Here is a 13,133-nt window from a genome sequence, read left to right as displayed (position 1 = left end):
TCCTATACAGGTTGCATAGATTGAAGTTATACCTGAGCTTCTTTAAGAGTTTAGATTTCACTGACTTTGAAAAGGTTATAAAATCATTCTGAAGTTAAGATATATTTAACGCGTCGAGTTGTTCTCTAGCGAGTCATTTTCTGAAGTTAAGATTATACTTACCGCTACGAGTTGTTCTCTAGCGAGTCTTTTTCTGAAGTTAAGATTATACTCAGCGCGTCGAGTTGTTCTCTAGTGAGTCTTTCCCGTCTCTTGACCTCTAGATCTTGTTCAAGTCGAGCGAGTTCTCGAGATTTGCTGAAGGCCCTGAGATGTTCTAGTTCTATTTTTTCCATAGATGTGCTGCGTTAATTGTAACGCGCGCTCTGTTCTGTCAAGATCCAACCTCTCATAGGCTGTCAGGGGACGTAACTCTGTGACTGTCAGTGGACGTAACCCATACCTATCTGTGGGTTTGTAGAGTAGTGTGTCTGTAAGAGTGATCTTGTATGATAATCTTTCTGTCAGTGTTTTCCTGTAGAGAACTCGGTGTAAAACTGTACATTATTCACTAATTTAAATGTCTGATTAAGCTAATTTTGTGATATTATTATAAAACCTAATTGCATTGATGAATACACCCACAGAATACATGTTTTACATTAAATATTTGTATTCATTATTTAGTGTAAATTAATCAAAGCTGTGTTCAACATGGCTTAGAGGAATAAAGGTCATGGTCAGAATGTTAACAGTGTTCCTGGCCCAAATTCGTTCATCTCCATTGTCAACAGAAAAATGCAACAGTAAATTAATCAAAGCTGTGTTCAACATGGCTTAGAGGAATAAAGGTCATGGTCAGAATGTTAACAGTGTTCCTGGCCCAAATCCGTTCATCTCCATTGTCAACAGAAAATGGTCATACATGTAGTTGTTACTCGAAAAAAATCTGTACAAAAAAGTGCTCCTCCTAAAAAAAAATTAATAAACAAACAAGTACAGAGAAACCTAAGGGTTGATTTTTATTTCACTGAAACTTATTCAATGAAGATTAAAGTCAGACTATTTTTGAAAAAGTTCAATGGAGCATCGCATTGAGTATATGTTTAATTGTCATTTGTTTTTATCCATACTCATCCAATGAGCTTGAATCATTTACTTTAGAAATTTACATCTAAATTATAAGATCAATAAGAATCTTTAGGTAAATAAGATATTCATTTATTTTTACTGACTAGTCTACAGTACAGTCATTTGTTTGATGTAATATTGTAGAAGGGCTGTGGTTCGTACTGTGAATTCAGACTGAGGGTCCAGGAGGACCGGTCCATTATATTTGAGCCTGTGAAAAACCCACTACAGTTTCTGACATTTGGTGAAGATGGGCACCCAAAAGATATCAGGGAATATTGGATCAAGAAAAGAACCCGCAGGTTCCATATTCTATGTCTTTGTTCCATGTCTATTGCAAGGTCATATTTTAGTTGTTTGACAATACTCGTGACTGTTTAATTAATTTGAGGTCTACTCGTGTAAATTCTATAATAATTATTGATGTTCATGTTTGAAAAACATATTATCAATAAATATAAATTAAAGAAATGTTTCTCGATCGAAATTTAAAAATAAGATGTAGTTATTAAGTGATTTTGTTTTTAGGTATGTTTCGACACAGAAGAGTGATAATTTTCTCCATCTCCCTTTAACAGGCCATCAACATCAACTCCGATCTGTCAATGACTGCGCTAGGTACACCCTCCAGTAAAATGGTACAGTTCAGAGTTCACAAGGTCACAGAGAATGGGGTCAGAATATTCGCCTGAAGGACGGGAAGATTGACAGTCAGGTAAGTCTATAGTCACTTTAATTTGACTGGTTTCAGAAATAGTCAATTTTAAAAAAGAGTTTAAGAGGCGTAAAAGACATCGACATTATGAAATAACATAAAAACTTAATATTGTCTTTTTATTTCCATACAATGCTTTCGTATTTAATTTTTAGGTTGAGCCAGACCACAAAATAAGCCGATAAACAAACTGCTTAAAGAACAGGATGAGGTTGATCTCATAAATTACTATATCAACATAATTGTATTTTTTTGCCAAAACACAATTAAAATAAATGAAACCATAGTATTCAAATGTTAAAGACATTTAAGCATTTCAGACTATCTAATCAACTTGTACTGGCAAAATTATCTGCTTTGTGGAAAACAACAAAACCTGTATTATTTCTTTTAAAAATCATGTTTGCAGTTGTATTTGACGGATGATTCGTATTTAAAGGGAATTCGAGATGAGGTTTCACATTTTCTTGTGGAGAAACGCAGAGCAGGGGGATGTATGAGCTTGCAGTAAGCTTCACAGAGAGCTTGTATCTGCCCGATAGTTGACTCAGGGGTCAGAAATGTCCACAAATAACCTCAGGCTGTGAAATGTAAGAGAGCAGTATACATGTTTTAACCTACCTGAGCAGCACTACCCACAGGTTGTGGAATGTACGAGAGCAGTATACATGTATTTAATTTACCTGAGCACCTGTATTCACAGGTTGTTGAATGTAAGAGGACAGTATACATGTATTTAACTTACCTGAGCACCTGTACCCAAAGTTTGTGGAATGTAAGAGAGTATAGTACATGTATTTAACTTACCTGAGCACCTGTACCCACAGGTTGTGGAATGTAAGAGAACAGTAGGAATGTGGAATGCCAAATGGCGGATGTGACCGGTGGGCAGGGGATGCTCACTCCTCTAAGGCACCCGATCCCACCTCTGATGTCTTAAAGGTCCGTGATTGCTCTGCTCCTATTTTGTAATGTTTAATGGACTTCTGAGCTCAAATACTGTACGTTATGTCCACATATTTCATAAATGTATTTATCCTACCTGGGCAACTGTACCCACAGGTTGTGGAAAGTGAGAGAGCAGTATACTTGTATTTAACTTACCTGGGCACCTGTGCCCACATACTGTGGAATGTAAGTAAGCAATGATTAGCGTCTATCAATAAAAAAAAGGGAAAATTTCGTGATTTTTTTAATTTTTTGAGATACCCTTTCTAGACACCAGACAATAGATTTTTGTTTTTCTAACCTATAAAGTACATTATATTATTACTCATCATATATTATAGTTTGAGCAAAATGTTTACCGTAGTATTTTAAAGTCAACATTTCCTAAGTTCCATGTTCGATACAATGACCTTGTCAGCAAATACAATCTATCATTAAGTCAAATGCTGGATGACTTTTTTCGTACTAATTGTTATGCCATTATTTACACACTGAATTATCGACAGATTTTTCCGTTATTTCTCGATCATGACGAGAAGCACGCGGCGGGTGTGACCGGTCGGCAGCGGATGCTCACTCCTCCATGGCACCTGATCCTACCTCTGATATTTTAGAAGTCCGTGTTTGCTCTGCTCCTATTTTGTAATGTTTAAAGGACTTTTGAGCTCAAATACTGTTCGTTATCTCCACATATTTCATTTTGAAATGTCCTTTGAAGTGCGAAAAAGTAGCACTTTCCAATATAACCCCATAGTAAATGCTCCTGTATTTTGAAAAAGTCCCTAGAAGATATCCAGACCCAGACGATAGATTTTTCATAAATTTGGCATGTACATTTAAATCAACTTAAGTTTATTATGATACACTATATTTACAGAGTTTTTGTTTTGTAGTTTTTACACAATAAAACTCCAGTCGGCCCCATTAACTTAATTACTTATGCACACTTTAGAATAACAGTCTTTAATGTTTTGTCACATTGTTATTATAGAAATTATAATTCCACAGTGTGAGGGAGAAATTCCATTTTGTATATGGAAAACTGGAGAATTATTGTAAATTTTTGATGTAGGAGTTATATTCATCATCAAAAATGAACGAAGTCTTTTATTTCCCTTGCTTCTACATAAAATGAATAGACACATACAAAACAGTTTAAACCATATTAATTTAATGCTTTATTGATCCTCCATCTTGATTAACAGGGGGAGCGAAGAAGACGTCTTGCATTGCTGAAGTAGAGGAGGAAGAAACCAGGCCACACAGGTCAGTACTAAATCACGTTAGACAGAAATTATCAACAACTTCTTACCCCCTTAATATTGTTGAAGACTTTTCAGTTCTCCAAGATTAATTATTCACATTTAAATACCCCCTAACTTCCTCTCACATTAATGTTGATTTCATGACCTTGCAGTGTTTTTGACCGAGGATGATCAATATCGAGTTGGGTAATAATTTGGTATCAAGTTTCGATAACCCACCTTGCTTTGCTACTGAAATGACCTAACCAATGTTATGAAATAAGCATGTGACTCATCGATATTGACAGATGCACATTAATGATTTCATTTTCCCAAATATATAGGTACTACAATCACATTCTCTCTTCAATATTCTTATTGCTGCAGTTAAGACTAATTCCGGCACTCTTAATATGCATTGACTAAACATCATGTGCCCACCTTGATGCATCATTACAATTTTTTATTAATATTATTTTTACATTAAAAACAGCTGGGTTTTTTTCCAGAGGAAAAGAAAAAAGAAATATTTAACATTTGCAAGTGTTCTATAAATTAGGTTTTCCAAGGATAAGACTGAAATGTTTGGAATGCAGATTGTCAGATTGTTTTTAGCTGACCTGAGCCGAAGGCTCAAGTGGTCGTTTCTGATTGAAATTTGTCCGTCTTCGTTGTCGTTGGCGTTGTTGTCGTTGTCGTAACCTTTTCACAATTTCATCTTCTTCACCAGAACTACTGGGCCAATTTCAACCAAACTTGGCACAGAGCATCCATGGGTCAAGATCATTCCAGTTTGTTCAAATGAAGGGCCAAGCTCTCCTCCAAGGGGAGATAATTACGCAATAGCGAAAAATTAATGGCATCATTGAAGTATCTTCTTCTCAAGAACCAATAGGCCAGGAAGGATGAACCTCTTCTTCTCAAGAAAAGCAAAGCAATGATTGGTCATATTTATGTGAAAGCATCCTTAGGTGGTGTAAATTTAAGGTTGTTCAAATCATGACCCCCGGGGGATAGGGAGGAGCCACAATGGATGACCAAAGTTTAACAGAGGAGTATATTTATATGGAAGCATTCTCGAATGGGAAAGATTCAATTTTTTTTTAAATCATGACCCCTGGGTGTAGGGTGGGGCCACCAGACGTGGACGATCAAATTTTAACAAAGGATTATATAGAAAAATCTTCAAAATTGTTCTCAAAAACCGCAAAGGTATGATTGGTCATATTTATATAGAAGCATCCACAGGTGGTGTTGATTCAAGTTTGTTCAAATCATGACCACCAGGGGTATAAGGTGGGGTCACAAAGAAAGTTCAAACTTGTAGAAAAAAAGGTCACAGTAAGTCAAAAAAAAATATGTAAGCATCCTTAGTTAGTGAAGATTCAATTTTGTTCAAATCATACCCCCCTCCCCCCGCTCTCTCCCATTTAGGGGTAGGTCGGGACTACATATGCTTTTCAATTCTAAACTAATTTTTGTTTTTTTCCTAGCCACAGTGCTCAGATAAGCGATCTAGGCCATGGCATCTTGTTTTTCTTCCTTTTTTTGATAATCTTTTTAGTCAAGAAATATTTTTACTAAGTGTAGAGGAAACAGGTTCTCAGAAATCATCCTGAATGTTAAAGTGCACGGATTTGTAGAGGGTTTTTCCTGACCAGGCTTATCTCCCTTAGTTTCCTGTGACAGTAAAATTTAAACTTGTCATTAGATAGAGACTGAAACTTGTCTTGGAAATAATTTTTTGGAGTTTTGTGGATGTGGAATTATGTGATGTCATGTTTAAATCAGAAATAAGTTGTAACAAGTTAGATTTTTGTTTTGTTTTTTTAACATCTAAAGGTAATAAGTCACACACACCACAACAGTCTGCCTGCTTCCCTTCACTTTCCTGTTTAACACCCTGATCCCTTGTTTCTCAGTTGTTATTATACATCCCTTTGTGACCTTGACCCTCTGAATCATTATCTGACCTTAAGTGTTTCCATCTGTACTAGATTGAGTGCATATTTTGTGACGAGACATCTTCATATTGTGCGCCTGTTATTTTGTCTGTTTTATTATATGCCTGTAACAGTGCTATGTCGTTTCTTTGATTTGAATGAAATATGTGGAGATAACTTTTTAATCATTATATAAACATATTGCTATGTATCAATCTTCATTTCAACATCTTTGATGCATAATTTCTGTCAATGAATCACGTATTTCATCTAAGTGCTAAAATTACAGAGAACTTAAACTTTATTATTAAAATTATAACTAACAATGCATTCAAAAAAATTTCAAGCTATTATTCAAGACAGAAACTATTTATTATAATTTAACTAATTCTAAGTCTGTCTTGAGTACTGTTTTTGAATTATTGAGTGCAGAATAAAAGTACGCCCATAGGTGCTTGGTTTCAGGATGGTGTATTGTGTGTATTATCAGTCATTCTACGATAAATGGACCAATTCAGAGTAAAAAAAAAAAACATAAAAAAATAATTGTTTCAAATAGCAAAATGAACATCATAATTCTCTTGTTATTATATTGTTGTTATATGCAGAGGTATTTTTAAAAGATTTTTGATATTCTACTTGCTAAAGTGTTCTGGTGCTGGACAGGGCTTTATTCAGTAATGCCTCAGATTTTATATTTCAAACAAAGTTTCTCGATCTCAGAGGTTATTCTGCTACATTCATGAAAACGTGAACTTTATTCCTTAATTCATGTTACATTGTTCCTGGTACACATTGAAAAAATATATTGTTTAATTGTATGATTTAATTTTACAACTACACCCTAATAATAAAAAAACACAACAAAATACAATACACGTATAACTATCATACATATACTCAGATGGCCTTGTCAGCACATACAATCTATCATTGAGTCAAATGCTGACTGACGTTTTTCATACTAATTGTTAGGTCATTATTTATACACTGAACTGTCTACGGATTTCTCCGTTATAACCCGATCATGACAAAGAGCACATGGCAGGTGAGACCGGTCGGCAGGGGATGCTCACTCCTCCATGGCACCTGATCCCACCTCTAAATTTTGAGGTCCGTGTTTGCTCTGCTTCAAATTTGTATCGTTTCATTGGACTTTCGAGATTGAATACTGTTCGTTATCTTCATATTTCATAATTACTGTTGTTGTTCTTTTTAGTTTGTTTGTTTGTTTTATTTTGGTTTTTTTCTTTGTTTTTTTTTTTTTTTTTTGAAAACTTAGAAAGTTCAATTTTTTTTATTTTGCATTGATTAACATCTTCTTCAAAAAATACAATGTTCAAGATAAAGGTTATAAACTCTTTCAGGTGAACAGTACTACAAATAGTTAACATTTATATTACTAATTACTTCGTGTATTCTAATTTCTGTAGCTGTGCGTATTTTGTTAAACGGTTCTTGCCTGAGAGATTGTTGGTATGAGTATAGAGCAGCCTGCAGGTTCCCTGTAACCTGTTGACAGATCCCCAGGATCTGCCAGGATATGTCTCTGAGATCTAAAGGTATAAGCTGTCCCTGATCATAGTGAACAAGGGTCTGTAAATCATCTAGAGCTGTTTGTACTCTCATTGTGTCTACATGTCTGTAGCACAAGATCTCTAACATGTATAACAATATATAGGGTGGGACACATAATGGAGGGCAGTAGTACTGTAGAGCAGACTGGTATCAATTCACTGATGTAATGGATTTGATTGCAAAGTCTGACTTCCACTGCTACAGCCTGTCTCCTCTTTGTAGACCAGGACTGTCCCCCTAAAGCCTCAGTATACATCTTTGTATCTTCACTTGACCTATATATCACATATGGCTGTACTAACTTGACCTTGATCATCTCTATAATAGATAAAGCTTCCATGTATCTAAGTGTCTTGTAATAATACATCGCTATGTACATCTTGTCAGTTATACAACCAAACTTGGCTGCTAATTTCAGCACGTGACAGGAGATTTGGTCAGCTCTATACCTCAGTTTGTTTTTATGTGTATAAGTTTCCATGTGTAACATAAAAGCTGTTAGCTGAAAGACAGAAGCTGTAAGTTTCTGTAGCATTTGGACTTGAAACTGTGTCAGGAGGGATGAGCCTATTATCTGTTCTGTTGCATGTTGATATCTCATACAGCCTTGTATGTCCAGTTTGTATACTGTGTCATTGAGGTTTATTTCACGATTAAGATTTATATCAAACTCAGTCTCAGAAATCAGAGTATGTTCATCTGTACAAATGGAGAGTCTGGGGTTATGTAGGACATTTATAATACAAGACCTAATGGAGGGACTGTGTAGCAAAAATGCTAAACCCTTCTCATACAACCCATACAGTCTAATAAATAAGTGATGTTGTGCTTCACCATGAATTTTACTCAGAAACATATTGTTACCTGGAATAAAAATAAAAAAAATTAGGACAGACCCCTTCATACGCCCATTTGAGGATGAGTTTAAAACAGACCCAGAAACTCCCAAGGAGATTTTGTGGACACCAATAAGGGATTGTATTTTGTTGAATCACCCAGAAAACTGCTGTTTTCATGTGATAGGAACACAGTAATTTATCATCATCACTTACTCCATTGTTAATTTTTTCTGTTAAGAACAATTTAAGTAAGCCATAAGTTAAGAATTGACAGTGATTCATTGCATACACAAGTTTTTGTTCTGTCAGAGAGAAAGAAATTCTCCATTCATGGTCTTCATGACTTCCTAGCTTATGTCCAATTGCCACAAAGTGACATCCATTTTTTACTATATCATCAACAACATGAGACTGGGGCCATGAGTGACATCTATTTATCCATGAGGAGGCAGATGTAGGCCAAAAGTCACAAACAAAACAGAAGGCTTGATCATATTCTATTGTTCCAATTGTTCCACTGGCACAGGGTCCATGTAGACTGGCATTGGTTGGTGATGATTCAGAACACATGATCTATTTATATATAGAACTAGATATATAATGTCTGTTATTCATTCTAACACAAGCTCTCTGAATGTCTCTAATCATGCTTGGTGACAGTAAATATAACAAAGTGAATCCTGGTGGACTATCAGAACAGTCACAGAGGATCAGTGTTTGTCTGTGTGTGTTGTAATACTGAGACTGAGATAATTCCCAGATCACACGGTGATTGTTTGGCCAGTACATCAAGTCGAAATCTGATCCTTCCAGTCTGAATCCTTCTCTGCGACTTCCACTCATCATCCATGGAACTCATCACTTGTCATCACTTGATCTTCCACCATTTGGCTGATGTCCATCACCTCTCTCCTCATGGCCACCAGTTGTGAGGTCCCCACTTTATGACACAGACCCACAAACACTGACTCTGACATGCGCCATAGGGCTGTCTTACTGGCAAGGATTAAAGGAAAATTTTATATATAACTTGTATAATATGCCTATTTAGTAACAATCATCATCATCATTAATTCATATTTTTACTTTAAAACTTTGAGTGTAATTCTCTATTAAAAAATGTTTTATATGTATTATTTAATTGTTCTCAATATTTTTATTAATTATTAATGGAGGAAACTAAACTTTAATGTAAGAATATTAATTGTTTTGTGCCATGCCTTATAAACTATTAAAATAGATGTCAACAAAATGTATTGATTCAGATAGTGTACAAGGCAGTTTAAGAGTAGTGTATTGCTGTCATTAAAACTTACATTTGTGACGTTCTAATAGAGTCCATGTTTATTTTTTCAAGGAAATCTTAAAACTTTTAAGGAAGTACTTATAAAAGTTTTCGATGCTATAATTAGTATAGAGAAATCCACTACCACTGTTTTAGTATATAGCATTATCTATATGATCTAGCTACCATAAACAGGGAAGAATCCTGAAATCTCAGAGGTTTTTTAAGGAGGGCACTGGGTAAAAATATGCCATTAATTGGTTAACTTGAAATTAACTGAATTGTGCAGTCATGAAAAAAACATTTCAGAGGCAGAAGTCTAGGGGACAAGAAAATTTAAAGACTGTTTTGTGCCATGTGTATATGTAATGTTATAGAATAGTCAACAAAATGTATTGATTCAGATAGTGTAGGCATTTTTAGAGTAATGTATTCTGCCATTAAAACTTATACATGTATTTGTGAAATTCTAATGGATCCATTTTACAATACGATCTGAATAATTTCAGGTACCATAATAAGTACAGAAAAGTTAATCACATTACCTCTCCTTTTAAGCTCGCCTGAGCTGAAAGCTCAAGTGAGCTTTTCTGATCACATTTTGTCTGCAGTCCGTCTAGATCTGTACGTCTGTAAACTTTTCACATTTGCGACTTCTTCTCCAGAACCACTGAGCCAATTTCAACCAACCTTGCCACAAAGCATCCTTGGGTGAAAGGAATTAAAATGTGTTCAAATGAAGTTCCACGCCCTCTTTCAACGGGAGATAATTAAGAATTAGTAAAAATTGGTGGTATCATTTAAAAATCTTCTCAAGAACCACTGGGCCAAAAAAATTAAAACTTATTTTAAACCTTTATATAGTGTAGATTCAAGTTTATTCAAATAATGACCCCCGAAGGTAGAGTGGGGCCACAACAGACAATCAAAGTTTTACACAGGAATTCATATATAGGAAAAATCTTTTAAAAAATCTTCTCAAGAACAGCAATATAAAGCAATGATTGGTCATATCTATATGGAAGCATCCTCAGGTAGAATAGTTTCAAGTTTGTGCAAATTATGACCCCCGGTGGTAGGGTAGGGCCACAATGAAAGAACAAAGTTTTACACAGGAATTTATAGGAAAAATCTTTAAATTCTTCTCAAGAACAGCAAAGCCATGATTGGTCGAATTTATACGAAAGCATCCTCAGGACTGTAGATTCAAATTTGTTCCAATCATAACCCTCCTAGCTAGGTAGGGTGGAGTTACAATGAAGGAACAAAGGTTTACATAGGAATATTAAATAATACATAGGAAAATCTTTAAAAATCTTCTCAAGAACAGCAAAGCCAGGATTGGTCTTATTTATATGGAAGCACCCTAAATTAGTGTAGTTTCAGGTTTGTGCAAATTATGATCCCTTGGGGTAGGGTGGGGTCATAGGCATATTACATAGGAAAAATCTTTAGATTTATGATTTCATACAGTGCATGTTTAACTTTTTTGTCATTTAAGCTATCTATTATTGAATAGAAATTCTAACCATTGAGCAGATATGTTTTATAAATAAATACTTTCAAGGGGAACCAGACTATGCATGCTGGCAGGGAACTAGTATTGCTAATGCAATATACTCTTAGACTGTGCTTGTTATACAGGAAATTAAATTGGACAGTAGAAATTCATAAAAATTGATTTCTACTGCTGCTAACTAATGAAAAGATGCTAAAAGGTAAATTTGTATAGATGTATGATATTAAAAATAGCAAAAAGAACACTGTAAACCATTGATAACAATTAGGATGCAATAAATACATTAAATAACAAGGTAATTGATAGAAGTAAGTTTGAAGAATAACTCAACATTGTACCCTGAATTACTTAAAATGTACTTTGTTGTACAGCTGTGGTGGTAAGCACCAAATTAACAACTGCTGAACAAAAGTGCAAGCTAGAAATGAATTATATCATTAACAATGTATTTATTTATTAGTACATATACATATATTATTAAGAAAAAATATTTGATATAACAGTCAAAAGAAAACATAATAATTGCTAACAAAGACCCCCATGGTAATTGAATGTAGCTATGTTAATTCAATGCCCACATAATTTAAACATATAACTAGAAATCTATGGTGTTTAAGCTCACATCTTGAGTTAACAAAGTTTATTAAATGTCACATTTTCATCATAATGCTTAACAAGAATGACCTTTGAAGGCTTTCATACAGTGTATATATTTAAAAGAGAAGTAGGTAAAACTAGTCTTCATTTAAAAATTAACATTATCTGTATTTTGATTTTTAGTTTTAATCTCGTTGTTCTTTAATCAGTCATTGCACAATGAAACTGTGTAATCGCATTTTCGTATGCTACAAGTTTATAGGATATGTACCATGTGACCATGTTCTGATCACTGATTGGTCAATCCTGTTCTGATCAATGATTGGTCATTTAAACATCTTTTCTACTAACAATTAATGATCACATGACATTTGAGTCCATTTATCAATATTATGCAACAAATGTCCTCAAATTAAAGCTATGGTAATGATAATGTAATAAAAACAGACAATATGGACTGACAATAACTATAATATCAATTAAAAAAACAATGAAATCTTAAAATCAGTACATATGAATTTCAAAGTAAGTTTATCAACTGGACAAAAGGTGATTACTCGTAATTCTAAATTCTCCTTCATGTCCTAGACCAGTAATGATACACAGACAGACAGACTTACAAAGATGGAGGCCTACTTTACACCACTATATATCATGTCCTCAGTCCTCATCTAAATCTATCCACATTGTCTGTGTAGTTAACATGCATCATTTTATTTAAGGCCTGTAATAAATGGAGATTCTTAGGTTGGATACAAAAAATTGTCACCATCTACAGTAAAACATGCTTACGCCAAATTGTTTTTCTACCCTTATTGTTTTAAAGCCTGCATGCAATAATCTTAATACAGTGAGATTGAATTAATATAGTTTGTCCCCAGCACTTTGCTACAAGGATGTTTTACTGCATCATCGAATATTAGTTGACCAGTTTAATGCACAGTGTAGACTTCTGACATTTTACATGGAAATTATGTTGCTTTGAGAAAGCAATATGCACATAAAGCAACATTTAAACATTTTGTATACAAGAAGACTCGGGAAATAAACAATCCTATATAGATACAGAATTATTAGAAACGGGATGTACTTATATAAAAATAGACCTCGTTGAAGGGAATTTAATAAAATACTTGTATGTTATTGAATCTGTCTCCATCAAATATTCTGGCTGGTAAAACCATGTTTTAACCCGTGTAAAAGTACCAGGTACCAGCATATAATATGTAATATATTTATGTTTATATATTATGAGAAAGATTTATGAAGGCTAACTTGAGTTAATTAAAATTTTTATTGGCTCTTTCTTCATATACAATGTTATAAAATAAAAACATGCAACAAATTAAACTATA

At 34.2% G+C, this 13,133-nt stretch overlaps 1 pseudogene; it reads right to left on the bottom strand.

The window, feature by feature from the left end:
• Positions 1–7,337: 7,337 nt before the first annotated feature.
• Positions 7,338–9,360, bottom strand: LOC133174892 (uncharacterized; annotated as a pseudogene).
• Between the last annotated feature and the right edge of the window lie 3,773 nt (positions 9,361–13,133).

The sequence above is a fragment of the Saccostrea echinata genome, unplaced genomic scaffold, assembly GCF_033153115.1.
Source record: "Saccostrea echinata isolate AGI-Se365-2 ecotype Australia unplaced genomic scaffold, CSIRO_AGI_Sech_v1 ptg000060l, whole genome shotgun sequence".
NCBI lineage: Eukaryota > Metazoa > Mollusca > Bivalvia > Ostreida > Ostreidae > Saccostrea > Saccostrea echinata.
The sequence above is the reverse complement of the archived record's forward strand: the minus strand, read 5'-3'. Positions and strand labels throughout refer to the sequence as shown.